This window comes from Theobroma cacao, chromosome 10 (genome assembly GCF_000208745.1).
Source record: "Theobroma cacao cultivar B97-61/B2 chromosome 10, Criollo_cocoa_genome_V2, whole genome shotgun sequence".
Lineage (NCBI taxonomy): Eukaryota > Viridiplantae > Streptophyta > Magnoliopsida > Malvales > Malvaceae > Theobroma > Theobroma cacao.
The window spans coordinates 8,155,832-8,175,399 of record NC_030859.1 but is presented as its reverse complement, the minus strand read 5'-3'; the positions used below and the strand labels follow the sequence as shown (position 1 = coordinate 8,175,399).

At 32.7% G+C, this 19,568-nt stretch overlaps 1 long non-coding RNA gene across 1 annotated transcript; it reads right to left on the bottom strand.

Moving 5' to 3' along the window:
• Positions 7,469-10,004, bottom strand: LOC108663784. The gene is made up of 3 exons (XR_001929816.1): positions 9,968-10,004; positions 9,214-9,296; positions 7,469-7,537 (listed from the first exon to the last, which is right to left on the bottom strand). It is a non-coding gene; the product is annotated as an uncharacterized LOC108663784 (long non-coding RNA).

Genomic DNA, 19,568 nt, shown 5'->3' with positions numbered 1-19,568 from the left:
CCTTTGTTCTTCCTTTGTTCTTTTTTCTGGTTGCCTAGGCCGAATATGGTGAGAGAATTGGGGATTTAATGGGCTGATTTCTATAGAAAATAATAAAATAATCAAGCATGCCACGTGTCACATTCTTATTGGCCCATTTTTTTAATTTTTTGACTTTTTCTTCTTAATTTTTCACCACAAATATTCTGGTATTTATCCAATCCTACCACAATTAAAATCCCTTGGTTTTGACAAGTACTAGGGCAAAAATTTACTGATTTGCCCCTGAGATGAAAAAATTACGATTTTGCCCCTATACTCCGAAATGTATCGAAATCACATTATTTCTACTTTTCAACCTCAATAACACTAATATTGATCAATATTAACCAAATGGGGCAAAAATTATTTTATAAAAATTCCCGTTTAGTCCTTTAGTGGCAAAATTACCATTTTGCCCTTGTGCTCCAAAAATATCGGGAATCACAATTTTTCACTGCTAAACATCATTTTATACTCCAATAATCATAATTATATTTCATATAATTATTCTTGGTCAAATGTGATCAAATCGTGGCTAAAAATCTCCATTTTATCATCAAATGGTAAGGTGACCGTTTTGTCCTTAATCGGTCAATTTTCTTGATGGACTCCGAACTGGACCTTGAACTCCAAATCACTATTCTAAGCCATTCTGTGGGTTGTAGAATTTTCAAATTCCTCTTAGAATTTCTATTTGAACTAGTTCAAGACTCGATTTAACTTAATTGTATCACTCGGTACAATACCGTCTTTTAATCGAGCTTGACAGGGTTTCACATTTTACACCCTTCATTCCTAAGTATAAAAGTTAATTTAGGAATGATATGAGCCACATAGTGAAAGAGGTAGTTAAGATGGAAAAAATGATGAAAAGTTCAAAAATATGATAGTATTCATCTCACTACCTAATAAAAGAAATAAGTTTGGAGGTGTGAAATTGAGAAAAAGAAAAAGGGAACAAAAGAATGAAGTATTGAACAAAAGAAAAATTCTGATGAAAAACGGGTATACTAGGTGAAACAAAAGAAAGCTCTGAATAGGTCTTAAATTGACTATGTGCTTAGGGTGATTTAAACTATACATTATCCCATATCCATCCTTAACCTTAGCCATACATTACAAGCTAATTAAAGTCCTATTGATGCTTAATTTAGTGTTTGTCTATATTAGTGGAGAGATGGATGAAAAGCAAACTTATGGAATTTAATTACTAATTTAAATTTTGCATGAATATAAACTTATCCAAATTGTACAATGTCTTAAGTGAAAAGATTGCACATACACCCATGAAATTTCACTAAATGATACACTAGCATTTGAATTGAGGCAGACACTTGAATAGTATTTGTATGTAGATTTGAGTTTTGTATGTGAAGTAACTTTTTGAGGAAATTAAAGGTATTGAATGAAATGGTGCCATCGAACTCTAGTTGAATGTTTTTAATGTTTCATGTTTTAGTTCTATGTTTTGCTCGAGGACTAGCAAAATCTTAAGTTTGGGGTTGTGATAACTCCATTTTATAGAGTTATTTTAACATATTTTGGGGGCATAAGTAGCTAGAATTTTACGATTTTATGTTTAGACTTTAGCATTTTAGGTGTTTTTCTAGTTTAAGTTTGATTACATGTTGAGTAGTTAATTTCAATTGTTTGAGTTTAATTTTAAGTTATTTTGTTTTAAATTACTTTAAGAGTGGTATTGCTAATTTCTCTTATTACTTTTGTAGGAAATTTGATGAAAAAGGCTCACTTGATGAAAATCTGTGCAAGAATGGTGATGGCTTCATTCGTAAATGTTGTGGTATTTTGACCATATCTCTCTCTACAAAATTTCCAATGAAATGATTCTTAGACCACTAGAATTTTAAGAGGAAGAGATATAACTTTTCTGTTTATTACTTCACCCAGTTCTGATTGGATCATGGTCAAAATATTTCTCTAATTTGTAGCAATGCAGTAGTCTGCATGGACTGAACATGATGTGGTATTTGGAGTATATCTTTCAATACAAAAGTCAAATTGATGTGATTCTTGAGCCATTGGAAAATTAAGAGATAAGGATAAAACTTTCATGTTTACTACTTTTCCTAGCTTGAGCAGATCAAGGAGAAAATATGTTCGAAGTTAATGGCTAGAGTGCCATGGCGCCAGCAAATCATGGTTGCAGCGCTGAGTTAAAACGGCACATCATACATTTACTCAAGAGCACAGCACCACGGCACTGAAAGAGTAGTGCTGCGACGCTCCCAAGACAAAAATTCAGTGCCATAGCATCAAGGAATCAAGGCTGTGATACTGAATGATTTTCCAAAAATAAAAATTTGATGGGATTTTGGAAATTAGGTTAATTTAAGCCTATTTAAAGGACCTTTTTCAGAGGTTTGAAAGGGAAAGCAGCAAGCAACTAGTCTGGAGATTTGGAGACAAGAACAAAGTAAGAAAATAAGAGAATTAGAGAGAGAATTGATATTGCAAAGCTTTAACACTTAGTTTCTTTCACTATTATTGTGTTTCTTTTCTTTTCTTTGACATGGATTCATGGCTAAATTTTGTCCATAGCTTTCATTACTATTTTGTCTAATATAGGATTGTGGTGTATTTGAATATGTACTTTGAATATAGTTTCTCCTTTATTTATAATGAATAAGTGTAGTTTTGCTTATTTAAATATGTTTTTAATGCTTTTAATTGTCTGGCCAACAATTAATTTATTTGTGAATCTAATTTAAACTCGACAGAGAGATTTTAGATTGGACTAAGGTTGAATAGTATATGTTCACGTCACTTAGGTGATCTAATTTGCTATTTGGGTAGTCATACGCCAATTGCCATACATAGCCACATTAGGACACTTGCTTAATGAACTTAATTTTATTGATTCCTATAGACATACAGTGAACTAATTAAATTAGATGTTTGCACAAGCAACTTGACAAAGACTTGTCCATAGCTTTGGATTCTAGGTTAGTAAAACCACTAAGGAAAGATAAATAGCAAGAAAAGCTAGTATCAGATGAAATGTTGAATGAACCCATAATCTTATGTCTTTAATATACTGCTTTTCTCAACTTATCTAATTTGTTAGTTTATTTAGTGTTGATTTTTTTTATTGTTTTTAATTTGTTTTTCTTCAATTTTTGAATTACTTAAATAAGATTAGTTTGTTTAATAATTTTAATACTTAGTTAAATTTTAGAAACAAATCTTCGTGGGAATGATACTCTACTTGATCACTATATTACTTGTTCGATACGTATACTTGCGTGTGTAAAATTGACAACAAAATAATATCAATTCCAAAGTCCAAGTTGAAACAAATATCGAATTCCAATTCCATAAAGTTAAATATCATTACAACTAGATTATGGAGCATAGGATAGCATGGACAATCAAATCAAACGTGTTGTAGCACTAAAGTGGTTGAATACATAATAGTCATCGACCGTATATCAAAGGAGATAGGATCGTATCAACTACCAAACGAACCAAATTAAGGGGTAAGACTTAGTCAACTACCCAATCAAAACTAAGCATTGTGCACAATGGCTAGTGTCTACTGTCACTAGCTACATGTCCATAACTCAAGTAGGCCTCATTAAACATTTTTATGCTATGTTTCCAAATATCCAAATATTCGTCTCCAAATGAAAAGGTAAATTCATTTGCCATCCAAGATCAAAGGGTTTCAAACAAAAATGAAGTCAAAGTGTTCAAAGTTCATTTTTAAACAAAGGATGAATTCAATAATCTACGCAATAAAAGTTAAAAGTGAGGGTAAAACAAAATCATCAATCAAGCATTTATCGATAGACAAATATCAATTTTCGAGGCATCAAACAATAGAAAGGCTTGTTCCCCATGCTCAAAACTAAATACATACTAACATATTTACATAGTATAAATAGATTTTATAATCAAGCTTGAAACCATTGTTCACATCACAAAGTTAATCAAAAAAGATTTTAATGCGAGGTTGTAGAATAGGCATGCTTAATTGTATTAAAATAATTAAAATTGTCGCATCTACCCACTTCTTGAAGCATGCCTTTTCCTCTTGGCACCTTTGTTGAAAGCTCGGCTTCTTCAACCAACTCAAATTACTCCAATATCACCTAAAAATGAGGTTTAATCATCAATATTCTCAAAAACCCATAATAATTCTGTGGTACAACAATTATCCATTTCTAACTTTACTTAAACTTCATTTATACCAAATGATTTCCATCAATCTTTCATCCAAACCTCATACCTAATAAATAAACAACTTATTTACCTATTTTCCCTCCTTAGTGAGCTTCAAACAAAGGATTTTGCCAAATCTTGAAAACTTAGAAAAATTCCTAGCTTTTAGAGAGAGAAAACAAAAATCACTAAAACTAGGATTTTGGGAGTGAAAATCCTTACCTTTAGCACTTAGAATCCAAGATTTGTTGATGGAGTTTGAAGGTTTTGAAAGATATGAAATTTGAGAGAAAATGGGTGGAAAAATATTAGAGATAGGATTGAAATGAGAAAATCTTGGGCTTTAGGACTTCTAAGCCCCTTTTAGGCTGACTAGGTAGTCTAGGATCAACTATGGAGGATCTATAGTTGATCTTGGACTAGAAGGTTTTTTGTTTCGCCCATTTGCCTTCCACAGGATTGACTATAGAGGGTCTATAGTCGATTTTGGATCTGAATGTCCGCTTTTCACTTATTTTTTCCTTCACAAGATCAACTATAGAGGATTTATAGTTGATCTTGGACCAAAATGTTTGTATTTCTTCCATTTTGTCTTCATAAGATCGACTATAGAGGGCTTATAGTTGATGTTGGACCAAAATGAATGACTTCCCCTACTTTTTACTTCATAAGATTGACCTTATATGCACCGTGGTCAACTTTTTAGGTCCCAATTTGCAAAAATTGCTCCTTTTAATGCTTAATTCCATTCTAAATCCCTTTCAAAACCTTCAAAACTGTTAGTTGTGAATTCTCATGTCACAACCCGGTACTCCTCTTGAGCCCGTGACAACCTCCGCGGTGTCCCGATAGACACTCATTACCCGAAATGCCAACCGAAACCCCACAAGGCTTTAATATCAGTTTCTCATTTCCCCTGTGAGTAACCGTTGCCAAATATCATGTTGTAATAGATTTTAAACTATTTCCAACTTAAAACAATAAAAAAATGATTTCTGTCTCATAGGGGCATTTTGGTCATTTTTCCCTAAAAATTTTGAAACTAGTTAAAAATGTAGTATGCGAGTACAAAACACATAATTCATAATCAAAATTAAGTTTAAACATCTAAAACCTTCATTTAAAATGAAATTAAGATTATTTGGATATAATAAAAATAATAAAACAAATATTCAATAAAATATTCTATTTTCTTATAAAACAATATTTTTAGAGTTATACGTAAATAATTTTTGTAGTGTAAAAGCAAAATAAATTCATACATACTGCAATACAGTAAGCTAGAGTATTTAATTTAATTTACAATAATCAGTGGGCCCCCGGATAACCAAAAGTAAGAAAGACTGTGAACCTACAGTTTGGAGGATGCAAATCCAATGGTAGCCTCCATGAAATCAACTATCTACAACCTATTCTGAGCCTGAAATGGGTGGAAATGAGGGTGGTGAGATTATATAATCCAAGTGAGTAAACAAACATCATCAAAAATATCTAAAGTCGAGTAAATGTAGACGATTAAAATATTCCATCTCAATATGTATTTCATAACATAAATATTCATTTCATTTAACTAATCAACATGGCTTATGAGTATCTTAAAAGCTTGGCTCCTGCCAAAATCATTCTCGGGAATACCTTGGTCGAGGCATCTAACCGAGTCCGCCAAGGCTATTAAAAATTTCGTATACACGTAAACATATTTTTAGTTTGAAAAACACAGTCGTTCCTTGGCGTTAGCAGAGTTTATCATCACGAGGTGGTTCGGCGTGACGTGAACTCTAACCATACCTCAAGAGATACCCTACGCGCCTCTCTGACCATGGTACATATATAACCAGATTTCGTGCCCCTTGAATAGGTTGGTCAACAGAACCCGCCCACTGCAGCAAGCTAAACCCACCATACAATAAAAATTCAACAGCATGACATGGCAATTTTATCGTTATCCAGCCTATCAAGGCAAACAATAGTTTATACATTTTCAACACAAACACTGTCATGATCCGGAACCTCCCTCGGGCCCATGACAATAGTCGCGACGTCCCGATTGACACTCATTGCCCGAAATGCCAATCGAAACCCCGCAAGGCTTACATATCAGTTTCTTGCCTTTTCTGTGAGCAATCGTTTTTAAACATTCCGTTTTAAACAATTACCAGTCGTTTCCAGCTCAAGTAAATCAAAAGACAAAAATATAGCATTTTTATATAAAACAATATTTATAGAAACACGTGTAAGTAAAATAAATTCATACATACAATAATTTACAAAGTTATAATGTACAATAATAATTACAATGACAAGTGACCCCTAAGTACACCAAGTGTTGGTGATAGTAACCTACTGTCTGTGAGATAGAGGGGTCAACTGGAATCCTTGACAAAATCGATATCTACAAGTTACCACAGGCCTAAAATATTTGGAAAGGATGTGGGTGAGATTTCGCAATCCCAATGAGTAAACAGACATTATCATAAATATCTAAAGGCGAGTAACATGGAGGCAAGTTTGAACAATAAATTACAAACCATTTCATAAGGATTTCAATTTATTTCTTAAACCATAAAATATTTGTAATTTACTAAAACAGTTGTTAAGGCTTCTGACTTTTATTAAAAACAAGGTTCAAGCCAAAACTAATCCTCGGGGATACCTTGGCCGAGGCATCTAACCGAGTCCGTCAAGGTTGTTAAGATATTTACATGTGAAACACATTTTTATTTTTAAAACAAGTCGTTCCTTGGCGTTGGCCGAGTTACACATTCACGTGGGGGTTCGACGTAAAGTGAGCTCTAACACTACCCCGATAGTTACCCTCTTCGCCTGTACTACCGGTGTAACTATATAACCGGGTTTACCGTGCCACTCTAATAAGCAGTCCACGGAAACCCGTCACTGTAGTGACTAAACTCACCAATTTTTATAAAATTTCGACAGTATAACGTGGCTTTTATTTATTCACCCAACCTGCATAGTAAAAGACAGCTTACATAAATTCCCAATGCAATTATAATAATAGCCACATATACTCATATATCATAAGCCATTCATAGGAAAATATATATTTCAAAATAATTGGCAATCTCCAATTACTCAATTTCATAATCAACACAATATATTTTTATTTGTCACATTTATTTCTAAAACATCAAAAATCCCATTTTAATCTCATTTTCATTTCATAAAATCCATGAAGAGCATTTGAAAATAAACTCTAGATAATTTACAATAATAACAGGTTTACTCACCATTTGTACAAACTAATTGCTTTTTAGGTGCCCCGATCACTGTTCGTCGGGTATGACTTCCTTGCCTGTACCGAAAGGCTCTCCTCCTAAACACATTGCAAAAATTACACAATTCGCCACATTGATGCTAAATTACTATATAATTGACTTAAATCCTATACTAATGCATGGTATGAAATGCAATAGCCTAAAACGGCTTAAACACGGTATTAACCTATTTTTGGCACTTTACCCGATAAATTGCTAATGCGCTCTATTTTAGCTCTAACTTGTCCCATTTTCTCTCCAACATTTCTAACCATTAAATATCAGCCAATAATCCTCTAAAATCACCAAAATCAGCTCACTTTTCTCCTTGGAAAATTCGGCCAAAAATGGGACATTTACTCGGTTAATTTTTTACTTTGTTTTTCTATCACATTTAACCATTTTTCATCATTTTCTCTTCATTTCTCTTAGAACAAAAATCAGTTCATCATCATTGTACATCATTGACCATTCAGCCAAGGGTGGGTATTGTGAAAATTTCATGCTTTCTTGCCCAATTTGATTTCTATACACATTTAACTAACTAAAACTATCAATTTAACTAAAAATCAAAACATAAAAATTTCAAATTCCTCCCCCTTGAATTTTGTCCAGCCCTTGATATCACTTTTTGATCTCTCTCCTCAAGCATGATAAATGGAAATAAAGGCATAGGAAAGTTAAAAATCAAGCTAAAGTCGAAAAATCTTACCTTTAGACGCGTAAAAGGATGAAAAACGCGATTTTCCCTTTGAATTTTCTAGTTTTCCTTTCGTTTTTCCCTTTTCTTCCTTTCCTCTCTATTTTCTCTCTTGTTCTCTCCTTATGGCCGGCCATCACTTAATATGGGGTTTAAATGGGCTGACTTTTCATTAAAATAATATTAAATCATTAAAAAGTGTCGTGTGTCACTTTCCTGTTGGCCCGTTTTTTAAATTTCGTCCTTTAAACTTCAATTTTTCACCACTTAACATACCATAGTTATTCATGCCAAAAATAAGTAAATCCTATGATTTTGACAAGTTTTGGGTGGTGAAAATTACGATTTTTACCTCGGGACGACAAAATTATTGTTTTGCCCCTATGTTTCGAAAATTGTCGGAATTGAAATTTTTCACTTCCTATTATTAAATTATACTCAAAATAGTTAATCTTGGTCAAAAATTTCACTCCATGATCAAATTATTATCTTAGGTGGCAAAATGATGATTTTGCCCCTAAACATCAAAATTTCCAATTTTTCCCCAAATTAGCCCTCGAACTCCGAACAATCATTTTTAGTCATTCTTGGACTGTAAAATATTAAATTTCATCCTACGATTCCTATTTGAACTAGTTCGAGGTTAAATCAACTCAAGTGTACCGTTAGGTACAATACCGGGTTTCGTCTATTCTTAGGGACTTTCCTAGCGTAATAACATGCTGCTCAGTGCATGTATGTCATGACATGTGTTTATAGAGTCGGGTTTTACAAATACCAATTCAACCATTCATGCCAATATTGCCATAAGCCAATCAATTAGAACCATAAATTCACAATACATCAAATGGTCTCCAATTACTCAATTTTCAAAGCCATCATTCAATTTCAAGACAATTTATAAAATCATTTCATTTAAACACATTTTGTTTATAAAACCTAAAAATTAACCATTTAAACTCATTTTCCATAAAATTCAGAAAATCAAATAAAAAGACCACTTTAGATAATTAAAATGATGATAAGGTTACTCACTATATCGGGAGTCAAATTTTTAGAGTACTCTGACTATCGATCCTCGGGTACAATTTCTTTGCCTTTATTGGAGGATTCACCACCTAGACATAATGCACAATCAAACAATTTACCACATTGGTGCTAAACCATTATAAAACTATATGGATGCATGAAATGGAATGTAAATTATTCGGATTATCGTCTAAACACGGTGTTCTACACAAATTCAATTGTGCAGTTAAATAAAACGGTATTGGCCTAATTCGATCTATCACTCGATTAATTGGCCAATATGTCCAATTTAACTCCAAATAATTCCATTTTTCTCCCAATACTCCAAATCATCAAACACAAATTAAATAGCATAAAATTTAGCAAAATCATCTTCACATTTTCTCTTGGGAATTTCGGCCATGATAGGTGCAGCAACACTATGATTTTTCCTACTTGATTTTCTCACCATAATTCATCATTTCCTAACCAATTCACTTGAAATAAAATCAAATCCACCATCCACACTCTACATGGAAAATTCGGCCAATGATGGGTGATGGGAGAAAATGAATTTTTCTTGCTTGATTTTTATGCTACACATTACTAACTAACTAAAAACACTAAAACATCTCAAAGTCTAACCAAATAAATCATCAAATCTTCTCTCTCTAAATTCGGTCAGCCATGAATTCTTCATGATATCTTGTGATTCAACCATGGAAAATGCAAAAGAATGTATGGGAAAGGTAGATCACAAGTCAAAATCAAGAAATTTTACCTTTGATTGCTTGATTACTTGAAATCCACCAATTTTCTCTTGAATTTTCACTCTAGGTTTTTTTTTTTTCTTCTTTTCTTCCCTTTTCTTCCTTTGTTCTTGCTTTGGCCGACCATAATGAAGAGAAATAGGCTGATTTTGTGCTAATTTATAAGAAAAAAATAAATGGATGAAAATTTGACACATGTCACCATTCCATTGGCCCATGTGTCATACTTACCCATTAAGCAATCTCTCTCCACCATTTAAAATCTTTTAATTATCCATGATAATAATGGATAAAATCCATGTGTTGGACAAGTGTTGGGTGGTGTAAAATTATAATTTTGCCCCTAGGGTGGCAAAATGACTATTTTACCCCTATGCTCGAAAAAATGTTGGAATTAAAATTTTTCATTTCTCAAACTCAAATTATGTTTTAAATAGTCAATCTTAGTCAAAAATTTCATCCAACACTCACATCTTAACCTCAGGTGGCAAAATGACCATTTTGCCGCTAGGTTGTGAAAATTACAATTTGACTCCAAATCGATTCTTGAACTCCGAATCACCATTTTAAGTCATTCTGGGGTTTTAAAATTCTCAATTTCATCTTAAAATCTCTATTTGGACTAGTTCGAGGCTTAATTCAACTTAGTTGCACCATTAGGTACACTATTGACTTTTAACAATTTTTTGAGGCTTTTCAAGTATGCAAGCATTCTGTCAATCACATGAATGATATGGCTAATATTTTATAAAGTCAAGCTTGACATCTCAAGGATGAAATTAAGGTTTTCAAGTCAACAAAAGCATTTTCTAAGCTCACCAAGTTACTTGTCCAATTTATCCAAGTAACTGAAACTGCAGATTTCAGATTCTTCCCCCTTTAAGAAAAATTCGTCCTCGAATTTAAATCAATAGTTACTTACTTTAGTTTTGAAATAGATGAGGGTAATTTGCATGCATCTTGTCTGCAGCTTCCCAAGTCACCTCCTCTTTAGAGTGGTTGCGCCAAAACACTTTCACCGATGCTACATCTTTGGTGTGCAATCATTTCACTTGTCTATTTAAGATCTGTATTAGTACTTTCTCATATGACAAATCATCATCCAAGTGAATTTTCTCATAATGAATCATGTGAGATGGCTCGCAGTTGTACTTACGAAGAACAGACACATGAGATACTGAATGAATATGTCATGACCCGAAACTCCCATCGAGCCCGTGACAACCGTCGTGATGTCCCGATAGACATTCATTACCCGAAATACCAATTGAAACCTCGCAAGGCTTAACATCAGTTTTCTCACTTCCCCTGTGAGTATTAGTTACTAAAATCATGTTTGAAAGTAATATGAACCAATTTCAATTCAAAAACAATCAAAGAGAAATTTTAACTACACAGGGATATTTTGGTCATTTTTCCAAAAAATTTTGAAACTAGCTAAAACGTAGCATATGAGAGAAATTTACACATTTCATAATCGAAAATAAGTTTAGATATCTAAAACATTCATTTAAAGTGAAATTATAGCTAATGGAATAAAATATTCTAATTTTTCATAAAACAATTTTTATAGAACGCTACGTAAATAATTTTTACAATGTAAAAGCAAAATAAATTCCTACATATAGTAGCACACGAAACCAGGTATTCAAAACATTTAACAATGACATGTGGGCCCCCGAATGACTAAAAGTAATGAAGGCTGTGAACTTACAGTTTTTGAGGATGCAAGTCCAACTGTAACCCTCAATGAAATTAGCTATCTATCGACCATCCTGAGCCTGAAATGGGTGGAAAGGAGGGTGGTGAGATTATATAATCCCAGTGAGTAAACAAATACCATCTAAAATATCTAAAACTGAGTAAATGGAGATAGATAAAATAGATTAGCATAAAAATGATTCAGAGCATTTTGAACTCATTTTAATAAGATAAAATAGATTCATTTCACCTAAATAAACAACGAGGCTTATGATTTCCTGAAAAGCTTGGCTCGTGCTAAAATCATTCTCATACTCAGTTGTCAAGGATACCTTGGCCTGGGGCTATCCTAACCGAGTCTGTCAAGGCTGTTAAAAAGTCATGTACGCATAAATCATGTTTTTTATTTTGAAAACATAGCCGTTCCTTGGTGTTGGCTGAGTTCACCCTCACGTGGTGGTTCAGCGTGAAGTGAACTCTAAAGTTTTACCTCAAGAGTTACCCTACGCTCCTCTCCGGCCGAGGTAAGAATATACTCGGATTCCGTGCCCCTTTAATAGGCTGGTCCACAGAACTTGCCACTGTAATGACCAATCCATAACCCACCAATTCAATAAAAATTCAACAATATGACATGGTCATTTTATCATTATCCAGCCTATCAAGGCAAACAACAGTTTATACATTTTCAACACAAATACCCATTCAGCCATTCATGCCCACATTATCATAAGCCATTCAATTCAAAACATAATTTACAATACAACAAGTAGTCTCCAATTACTCCATTTTCAAGTCATCATTAAATTTCAAAACAGTTTATAAAATCATTTCATTTGAACACATTTTCCATAAAATTACAAAATTGGATAAAAACATACTTTAGATAATTAAGACGATAATAAGGTTACTCATTGTAATGGGAATCGAATTCGAGATACTCTGATTCTTGATCCTCGGATACTACCTCTTTACTCTTGCCAGAATGCTCACCACCTAGACATAATGCACAATAAGCAATTTGCTACATTTGTGCTAAACCGTTGTAAAACCAATTCAGACTCTAAACTAATGCATGAAATGGGATGTAAAATACTCGGGTAACTATCTAAATACAGTGTTCAATGTAAATTCAATTATGTACCTAAATAAAATGGTATTGGCCTAATTCTATCTATCACCCGATTAATTGGCTAATACGTCCAATTTAACTCCAAATAACTCCATTTCTCTCCCAATACTCCAAATCATCAAACTCAAGTCAAGTAACATAAAATTTAATAAACATTTGGTACATTATCGTCCTTTAACGATTTATGAGGTACCCAAGTAAGCAAACATGCATTCTTATGTAGGAATGGCATAATAAACATATTGTAGAGTTGGGCTTGACAGCACTACCCCCCCCCCCCCTTAAGATAAAATTTTGAACTCAAAATTTCATTTACTGAACTCAGAGAAAATGTGGGGGTATTGTTTTCTCATCTAATGCTCGACTTCTTATGTCCTCCCTTTTATAGGGAATTTCGATTTGTTCACCTAATTTACCTCCAATTCAACTCGAGTACTTCACTTATGTCTATTATTATCCTTTAAAATCAGATCAATAGTAACCTTCACAATTATGATCTTTTATATCGAGACACCAAGCATGCTTCTATTACTATCATTAAACTTGAACCATAACTCCGTCTCAATCATACCAATTTCGATCGCATTTTATGCTTATTTAGGTATACCAATCAGTATCTTATTACTTCATTCCATATCAAACTTCTCGACTTTCATTCATTCATATTATCCTCATACACTATTATGTAGTTTACAACATCATTAACATGCCATACTCATTCCTATACATATCCTCAGCGTTAGGGAAGATTACTGGCTTCAATTATTTCCACATACTTCATGTTTACCTTGCATTTAGGAAATTTCAATCTTCTTAATCCTATTAATCCATCTCATATGGCTTAATCGCATTATAGGTTACATTCCCTTAACTATTTCCCCAAAATTCCTTAGGTCACCATAAATTGACTTCTGATAAGATTCTTGATCATTACATTATCTATACAACTCATCAAATATATTGAGTTCAAATCTCGAACCACTAAAACCATTCTTCATTTTAGTTGGGTACATCACTAACTCCACACATACGTATACACGCACATTCAAATGTCCATATTCCTTATTATGTATACGGGTCTCTGTTTTCAAATGCCTTCTGACTAATTTCTCTTTGTTCATTCCCATCCATAACCAAGATTCAATAGAATAATCTTCATAATTCATACAAATTCTCATCATGCCTGTGCATAGTTCCATATCATTTACAAACTTATACTCTCTTCTTATCATTTCCAATTATATGCTTAAGTTTCCTTATTCTATATATCATTGCATCACAATGTCATCTTTGTTGAATTATAATCTATTATGCATGTATCTTTTATAATCCCATTGATGCCTCAAAGATTTATCTTAACTTGATCATTGCATCTTATGCAATACCACAATTCCTAAGAGTCATCCTTTTTCCTCGATTATCCTTCATGCCTCTACATTACCTTGTATCCTTATTTCATTCCGATATTGATTTGTCACTTAAAACTCAGACTCATTTGAATCATGTATGCCTCAAGCATTTCAAATTCTAATTTCCATAATATATTAGGAAAGTTTCATTATCTGACTTCATTATCAAGGTTAACTTCAATCATCTTTTGTTCCACTCTTTCATATGAACATAACATCATTCTCCCTTAGCCAATTTACAAATTGTACTTGAAATTGTAAAACTTGAAACTATGTCCTCCTCAAGTACTTTTCAATGTCAATACAAGTATCACTCTCAGCTTATGACTTCTTTTTTATGATCATATAACTTAATGTTTGCTTTCACGAGATCCATTGTAGAACTTATCTTAAGTATTTCCTTGGGGATACCTATCTTAAACTTATGTCTCACAGCATGTGTTCACTTAACTCGTATAATTTATAATTCTTTCTCAAAGGTGTTTAAACATTCTTGAAACACTTAATCACTTATTTGCTCTTTCATACTCCAAGTATATTTTTTCCATAAAGGCATGCACTTGCTCACCAAAATATTTAAATGCATGCTTAACTACTCATGCTTCAACTTATCTCCAAGGGTTTCTAGCATACCATGTGGTTTTCTTGTGTTGTCACTAATCCTTTCCTTTCAAAAAAGTCAAGACAAGATTTGTAAATTCTCGTAACAATATTCTATATAATCTCATTTGCTATATCATTCTTTAAATCTTCATTCACACTCTCATCACTTGGTATTGACATCTCTTATCAATATCTCATACATTCATCTAACCTTTCCCTCACTTCCTCTTTAACCTTACAAGGTTTACTTTATTTCTTAAGATTTGACTTTAGTCAATATATTATTCATCTTAACACTCCCACAATGCACTTAAGGCTCCCAATAACGAAACTCGACATCAAAACCAATGACCATTTTCCAACTCGTGACTCTAATCTTCATGCCATTCCCAATTTGCTCGTTATTTCTAGCCATAAAGGGTTCTTAACCAATTACATTTATAAAATGGATAATTTACTTAATTATTACATCTCATCCTTGCAGTTATAAGATCAAGATATCTCGAATTTAGGATGCAAAAGTTCCCTTCTAGAGCATATCCAAAAATCCACATATTTCAAGTCCCACCTTAGGACATCTTTCCCATATGGTGTACTGAATTCACAATATATACATCATCATACACATAATTACTTATTATTTATGGTATCCCACTATTTTCATTATCCATTTATGATCATCTTCTTTGTCTTATAACTCCAATAGTTTATTAACTTCCAGTACAAAGACCATGAAAATAGTTCATCTTTCACTACACTTATACTCACAATCTTTATTAATAAAAAATTATCTTTTTCAAGTTCCTTCATTTATCTATAATGGACCATATTTGTATTAGATTATCTTCCTATAATGTTATGGCATCATTTTATACTTCCTCCACCCTCAAGCTTACAATCTTTGACTTTATCACATTAATCGCTCAAAATGTCATCTAGAGCCTCATTGATTTCTTCCATATCCTTTCAAATTGTAACTACAATTAAGATTCCCAATTTCACATCTCCATGATTGATTGTTAGTCTTACCACACTGTCTCCCAAAATCCTATGCAATTACAACACATTGAACCCGCTTATTATAACATAGTCCTCGAGTTTAGTGTGTTTACTAGGGAATCATTTTCTCTGATACATTTTGTCCTATAAACCAGAATTTTATTTATTTAGCCTTGCATTCGGAGTCATATCAAAAACTCACATACTACGATAAGTAATAATTTTCAACAAACATCATCAATTTAAATGGTCCTTTATACTTCATCAAAATCTAGGGTTATCACCCCAAAAGTTTATCACGTTAATCAGTATCCATTTCTTAGTACTGCAAAATATATTCATTGTTAATTAGGGTGATTGCTTAAATCATTAATGACTTTCCACATCAGTCTTCAATAATTATCTAAGATGATCAACCATGCCACTAAGATAAATATCTTTCCTTAATAGTCATAATGTTAATCCACTTATGTCCTACCAAAAGATTCTCATATACATCCAATCACTTAAACAGCTACTTTATAATACATTTTAGTCATACACTTTAAAAGCCAAACTATTAACTTCTTTGTACAGATAACTATTACATTTTCCCTTAAACGACACTTGCCTAGATTTATGATGATACAAACTTCAACGAAGGTATTAAGTATCTTCAGGATCCTCTTTCGGATCCTCCTCTTCCTCTTAAGATTTACTCCTTTGTTCCTCAATCCAAGCTTGTTGTATTCTCCTACATTCTTCATAACTCACAAGTGCAGCATTTCTTCCACAACCGAGAGAAAAATGTCGTACAACAGTCACCTTCTTAAGGGGATAATTTATGTCAAGCCCAGCTCTACAATATATTTATTATGCCATTCTAACATAAGAATGCATGTTTGCTTACTTGGGTACCTTGGAAATCGTTAAAGGACGGTATTGTACCAAATGGTACAATTAAGTTGAATTAAGCCTCGAACTAGTCCAAATAGAGATTTTAAGATGAAATTGAGAATTTTAAAACCCCATAATGACTTAAAATGGTGATTCAGAGTTCGAGTACCGATTTGGAGTCAAATTAGAATTTTCATGACTTAGGGGCAAAATGGTCATTTTGCCACCCGAGGTTAAAATTGAAATGTTGGAAGAAGTTTTTAATCAAGATTGACTATTTAGAACATAATTAGAGTTTGAGAAGTGGAAAATTTTAATTCTGGCATGTTTTCAAGCATAAAGGCAAAATAGTCATTTTGCCACTTTAGGGGCAAAATAGTCATTTTGCCACTCTAGGGGCAAAATTGTAATTTTACACCACCCAACAATTGTCCAGCACATGAATTTTACCCAATATTATCATGGATAATTGCGAAAATTTAAGTGGTGGAGAGAGATTGCTTAATGGGTAAGTATGACACATGGACAATAGAATGGTGACATGTGTCAAATTCTCATCCATTTATTATTTTGCTTAAAAATCAGCACAAAATCAGCCCATTTCTCTTCATATGGCCGGCCAAAGTAAGAACAAAGGAAGAAAAGAAAGAACAAGAGCCCTAAGGTGAAAATTGAAGAGAAAAATTGGTGGATTTCAAGTAATCAAGCAATCAAAGGTAAAATTTCTTTATTTTGACTTGTAATCTACCTTTCCCATGCATTCTTTTGCATTTTCCATGGTCGAATCACAAGATATCATGAAGGATTCATGGCTGACCGAATTTAAAGAGAGAAGATTTGATGATTTATTTGGTTAGATTTTGAGATATTTTAGTGATTATAGTTGATTTATCATGTTTGGAAGGAAAACAAGTAAGAAAAATCACATATTCTTCATGGATTCTTCATTGGCCGAATTTCATAAAGACAATATTGAAGATGAATCTTGTGATGTCTTATGTTATTTAGTTAAAATTTAATGAATTGTGGTGGTGAAAACCGAAAATGATAATGTTTAGCATGAAAAATCGTATACCCCTCAAGAACCTCCATTGGGCGAATCTTCCTTGTAGAGTATTGATGATGATTTTGATTTTATTTCAAGTGATTTGATTAGGAATTAGTAATTTATGGTGTGAGAATCAAGCTTGAAAAATTATAATGTTGATGCACCCACCATGGTCGAATTTTCCAAGAGAAAATGTGAGGATGATTTTGCCATATTTCAAGTTATTTAATTTGTGTTTGATGATTTGGAGTATTGGGAGAAAAATGAAATTAAAAGGAGTTAAATTGGACATATTGGCCAATTAATCAGGTGATAGATTGAATTAAGCCAATACCATTTTATTTAGGTGCATAATTGAATTTATATTGAACACCGTATTTAGATAGTTGCCCAACTATTTCACATCCCATTTCATGCATTAGTATAGAGCCTGAATTGATTTTATAACAATTTAGCACAAATTTAGTAAATGGCTTATTGTGCATCATGTCTAGGTGGTGAGCATTCTGACAAAAGTAAAGAAATAGTACCCGAGGATCAAGAATCGGAGTACTCGAAATTCGACTCCCGAAATAGTGAGCAACCATACTATCGTCTTAATTATCTGAAGTGGTTTTTATCCAATTTTGTGATTTTATGGAAAATGAGTTTAAATAGTAAATCTTTATGTTTTATAAACAAAATGTGTTTAAATGAAATGATTTTATAAATTGTCTTGAAATTGAATGATGGCTTTGAAAATAAAGTAATTAGAGACCATTTGATGTATTGTGAATTTATGGTTCTAATTGATTGGCTTATGGCAATATTGGCATGAATGGCTGAATTGGTATTTGTGTTTAAAATGTATAAATTGTTGTTTGCCTTGATAGGCTGGATAATGATAAAATTGCCATGTCATGCTGTTGAATTTTATTGAATTGGTGGATTATTGATTAGTCGTTGTAGTGGACGGGTTCCGTGGACCAGCCTATTAGAAGGGGCACGATAACCCTATTATATTTTTACCTCAGTATGAGAGGTGCGTATGGATAACTCCTGAGGTTAACACTTTAGAGTTCACTTCACGCTAAACCACCACATGAGGGTGAACTCAGCCAATGCCAAGGAACGGTTATGTTTTCAAAATAAAAACATGATTTATGCGTACATGACTTTTTAACATCCTTGGCAAACTCGTTGGGATAGCCCTTGGTCAAGGTATCTTTGATAACTGAGTATGAAAATGATTTTGGAACGAGCCAAAGTTTTAAGAAATTCATAAGCCTTGTTGATTACTCGATTTATATGAATGGATTTTATTTGGTTGAAATGAGTTGAAAGGTGATGAATTACAGTATGTTAAACTATTTTATTTGTCTCCATTTACTCAGCTTTAGATATTTTAGATGCTATTTGTTTACTCACTAAGATTATATAATCTCACTACTCTCCTTTCCACCCTTTCAAGCTCAGGATAGTCGGTAAATAGCTCATTTCGTTGAGGGCTACAGTTGGACTTGCATCCTAAAAAACTGTAGGTTCATAGCCTTCATTACTTTTGGTCGTCGTGGGCCCACGTGTCACTGTAAATCAAATTTCATACTTTGGTTATCTGTATTACAATATGTATGAATTTATTTAACTTTTACACTACAAAAATTATTTACCGGTAACTCTATAAATATTGTTTTATAAGAAGATATAATATTTTATTGAATATTTTTTATTATATTCAAATAGTCATAATTTCATTTTAAATGAAGGTTTTAGATGTTTAAGCTTATTTTTTATTATGAATTATGTGTTTTATACTCGCATACTACATTTTTAGCTGGTTTCAAAATTTTTGAGAAAAAATGACC